The sequence below is a fragment of the Rattus rattus genome, chromosome 1 (genome assembly GCF_011064425.1).
Source record: "Rattus rattus isolate New Zealand chromosome 1, Rrattus_CSIRO_v1, whole genome shotgun sequence".
In the NCBI taxonomy this organism is placed as follows: Eukaryota; Metazoa; Chordata; class Mammalia; order Rodentia; family Muridae; genus Rattus; species Rattus rattus.
Genome location: NC_046154.1, coordinates 158,460,716 through 158,465,755, shown reverse-complemented (window position 1 = coordinate 158,465,755; position 5,040 = coordinate 158,460,716).

Here is a 5,040-nt window from a genome sequence, read left to right as displayed (position 1 = left end):
CTCACAATGTGTCCTGCCTGTAAGTGGTGCTGCGGAAATAATGACACAGAACTTGTGGGAGTGGCCAACAAATAATTGTTTTAACTTATGACCCACAACATTAGAAGAAGTCCAATACCTACACTGCCTAGTTTTCCTAGGGACTAGGCTAGAACAAAGCATGATGGACAAAATATGCATGTAAGTATGTAAGTAAGTAATTATGTAAGTCAGTCATTCAGTCAAATAATAAATAAATAAATACATACATAAATAAACAAATAAATACATAAATAATTCCTAATGATACTCTGCTGTACTCAAAGATTTGTGCCTTGTGCAGTAGTCGTCATAGAGGCTTCATCTCTTAGCACATGGGGTCACTGGCAGAGACACTGACCTAAACCTTATGTAATCATTTCTGAACTTATTATGTTCTGAACATTATGTTGGAGTTTTCCTTTGTTTCCCTCCCCTCAGATATCAGGGAGTCTTGATGAAGATGGGAAAAATAGACAGAGCACTGCAGGAGATCATGGTCCACCAAATCAAGTAATCAATGTTCACAAGAAATTATACAGATTGAAGTTGCAAGATTGGGACCTTTATGGGTTTGCACTAGGTCCTCTACTTATATGTTTAGTCGTGAACAGGGTCCGGGAAGAGGCAAGAAAGAAGCCTTGGACTCAGAGGTGAGATTATAGGATGTAGTTCTTTCTTTGCTCAGTAGGATCTCATTCATACAACACTCATTTCTCACTAACCTTGGTCTGACCCATAGTTGTGTCCAGTATTAGCACATAAGGTGGGGCTTGCGGCATGTCCTTCTGCTCGCTGGAGCTGGGTCCCCTGCGTGGGCTCATCTTGATCAATGATGAACATCTGAATTGGTGGGCTCTGATCTCTGTGACTCGAGGAAATAAGTCATGTCTCAATGCGACAACATTTCTGTTGGACTCCAAGAGTAGGTTCCTTGCTGTGGCCATTACAGGGTTTTTAAACTGCTTTTAGTCATCACATTTGGGGTGCATACATTACTCCATTAGGGAGTATCCTTATCAGGCACACACACACACACACACACACACACACACACACACACACACACGCAGTGGTTTCTTATGCAGGGTGTTTCTGAAATGTTTATTTTACATTTTAGTTTTCATAGTATTCCTTACAGTTATGTTTGTTACCATCAAGTTTTTCTTAAGACTATAAACACTGGGAAGAATTGAATCTTTGATTCTTTTGCTTCTTGTTAAGACTCTTCCTATTTTTTTCACTTATCTTTGCCTGAACATCCTTCATATGAGGCTCCTGTCTTTGTCTGATAATTTCTTGTTTTCTTTTGCTCTTCTCTCGGACACCTGATATTTTCTGATGAATAGAAGGAAATGTGAATCTGGGAGAACAGGGCAGTGGCAAAGGCTAGGAGAAGAGAAGGGGGAAGCATGTAGTAGGGGAGTATTGTATAAGACTCCTAATGAGAGAGAGAGAGAGAGAGAGAGAGAGAGAGAGAGAGAGAGAGAGCTAGAGAGAGAAGGACGACAAAGGAAAAGCTAACAAATGAATGCAAAAATGAAAAGAAAATTAAATTGAGGCTATCCTAGGAATGAATTCTTCAATTATTCAATTTCAAGCAGGCAGCTCTAAAAATACATACATATGCTCAACAGTAATGAATTTAGCATATGAATACTGTCAAAATTATTCCACAAAATATAAACAGATGGATTACTACCAAATTCCTTCTATGAATCCACAATTACTCTTACACTTAATCCACACAAAGACCCAACAAAGAAAGAGAACTTCAGACTAATTTCCCTTATGATTGTTGACATAAAAATACTCAGTAAAATTTTGCAACCTGAATCCAATAACACATCAAAACATTCATCAATCATGATCAAGTAGACTTCATCCCAGGTATGCAGGGATGGTGTAATATATGGAAATCCATCAATGTAATCCACTATATAAACAACTGAAAGATAAGAACCACTTAATCATTTCATTAGATGCTGAGAAAGCATTTGACAGACTTCAACACCCCTTCATAATAAAAGTCCTGGAACGATCAAGAAATCAAGACCCATACCTAAACATAGTAAAAGCAATATACAGCAAACCAGTAGCTAACATCAAACTTAATGGAAAGAAACTTGAAGCAATACCACTAAAATCAGGGACTAGACAAGGCTGCCCACACACTCTCTACTTATTTAGTATAGAACTCAAAATCCTAGGCAGAGCAATCCAATCAGACAATGAAGGAAGTCAAAGAGATACAAATTGGAAGGGAAGAAGTCAAAATATCACTCTTTGCAGATGATATGATAGTAGAATTTAATGACCCCAAAAATTCCACCAGAGAACTACTAAATCTTATAAACAACTTCAGCGAAGTGGATGGGTATAAAATTAACTCAAAAAAGTCAGTAGCCTTCCTCAACTCAAAGGAAAAACAGGCTGAAAAAGAAAGTAGGGAAATGACACCCTTCACAAGAGTAACAAATAATATAAAGTATCTTGGTATGACTTTAACCAAGCAAGTTCTTGTATGACAAGAACTTCAAGTCTCTGAAGAAAGAAATTGAAGATCTCAGAAGATGGAAAAATTTCCTATGCTCATGGATTGGTAGGATTAATATAGTATAAATGGCCATTTTGCCAAAAGCTGTCTGAAGAGTCAATGGAATCCACATCAAAATTCCAAATCAATTCTTTACAGAGATAGAAAGAGTAATTTGCAAAATCATTTGGAATAACAATAAAAACAAAAACAGGATAGCGAAAACTATGCTCAAAAATTAAAGAATTTCTTGAGTAATCACCATCCCTCATCCCAAGCAGAGCAATAGTCTTAAAAATTTATGGTATTGGTACAGGGACAGTCAGATAAATCAGTGGAACAGAATTGAAGACCCAGAAATAAACGCATACACCTTTGTTCACTTGAACTTTGACAAGGAATCTAAAACAATCCAGTGCAAAAAAAGATATCATTTTGTGAGATCTTAATGATTATCAAGGGGTGAATTAAGCTTTAGCTGAATTTCTTTTTACAAAAGTGGGTTTCCTTGTGTTTGTGGTAAACAAATTAAGAAACAAAGCAAATTGATGAATATGTAATACCATTTTCTCTTATGATTTGTTTTGGATTGAAGCCTATTTTGTTACCTACTGGAATGAATGGCTCAAGAAGCTTGCTCCTTAGGTCCATTTGTGTAAATTTTTTCCCACTTTTTTTTATGAGATATTTTATACCTTTGATGTTGAGGTATATTACTGGCATGCAGCAGAAGTATTGATTAGATGCAGGGAAGCATTTGAATATATCAAACACCACTTCATAATAAAATACTGGCAGCCGTTAGAGATATGTGTGAATTGCCCAAACATGATGATTGTAGTTTACAACACATACATAGCCAAAAAGAATAATTTTCATACTTTTAAAGAAGCACTTAATTTTTACATCGAAATTTCAAATTGTGGAGAATTACAATAATTTGACTTGTGCATTTAGTATGAAAAGTAAAATCATATTTGAGATAGGATGTGAATCTAAATTGAATTTGGGAAAAGGTGGGTAAACAGGGACCAAATAATTTATTGAGCATGATGATTTTGTTGAAAATCTCACAAAGATTCCAGTATGAATGGCAGTACATGTAGGAGTATGTTACAAATTATCCAGAGCTCTGCTAGAATTTTTTGAAATTAACATGAAAGAGCATACCAAGTTATTTTCTGTCATTTTTTGTTTTGATTTATGATTGTTCATACTATGCAAGATTGCATAAATCTTGGTGATTTCAATAAATGAATAAACAAAGCATACTATGTATGACTTATTTTTCTTTCAAAAAATGGAAATTCATCATCTCCATGTATACTACATTTTTGTGGTTGTAGCAAACTTTATTCATGGTATTCAACAGAGTAGGGAGGGCTACCTAGACCCCTCCTGTTATTATGGGGGCTTGAGATGGAAATCTTGAGGGAGATGACCAGTCTTGGGGTCCTTGATATGACATGGACTCCTCAGCAACTGGGGGCCATACTCTTGTTCTCAGTATCCTTTCTGGGGTGGGGTGGGTGGTCTGAGGTTTCTTACCTCTTGGAGCCCATGTACTCCTTGAGATTGAAAACCTGCTGCTGCAGCCATGTTCATTGTCATACCAGGTAATGAGCTTTACAAAGTTGTTATTGGGAGCACTGCAGCCCCTGTATTAAAAGTGGAAGAGTAAGAATTACTGATGAAGCTACAGCATACAAACTGATCCTCACTGTAACCCAAAATGCCCCTTAGTGATCTCTCAGATGTTTGCTTCACCACCTTCTTGATATCATCATACTTGGCAAGTTTTGCCAGGTAGCATGTCAAATCCACAACCCATATATTGGGGAAGAAATATGAAAGGCCATCCCAGTGATCTTCCATTTAGCTCTGGGATGAACTTGCCCACAGGCTTGGTAGTACCAGTAGATACAGGGATGATGTTCCGGTCTACCCCATAGCCATCACACAACAGCTTTCTGTGGGGGTGGTTATCTACAGATCCACAGTCTTTTGAGTAGCAGTGACAGCATGGACTATGGTCATGAGCATTTTCATGATGCGAAAGTTGTCATGGATTACCTTGGTGAGAGGAGCTAATCTGTTTGTCATTCAGGATATATTCATGACAATCTTGAGTGAGATGTCATATTTCTCTTGGTTCACACACATCACAAACATGGGGTCATAGGCAAAAGGGTGGAGATGATTACTTTTTTAGCCCCACATTTCAAGTGAGACAAGGCATTCTCCATGTTGGTGACGATAACAGTAGCCTCCATGACAAACTCAGTACAAGCAACAACTTATTTGATGATAGCAGGATCTCACTCCTGGACAATGGTAATGGATTTCCTGTTGATGACAATCTATACACTCTCACCTTGAGTGTTCCATTGAATTTGCCATGGGAAGAATTATACTGGAACTTGCAGACCATGAAGTTGAGGTCAATGAAGGGGGCATTGACGGCAAATATCTCCAATTTGCCAAAT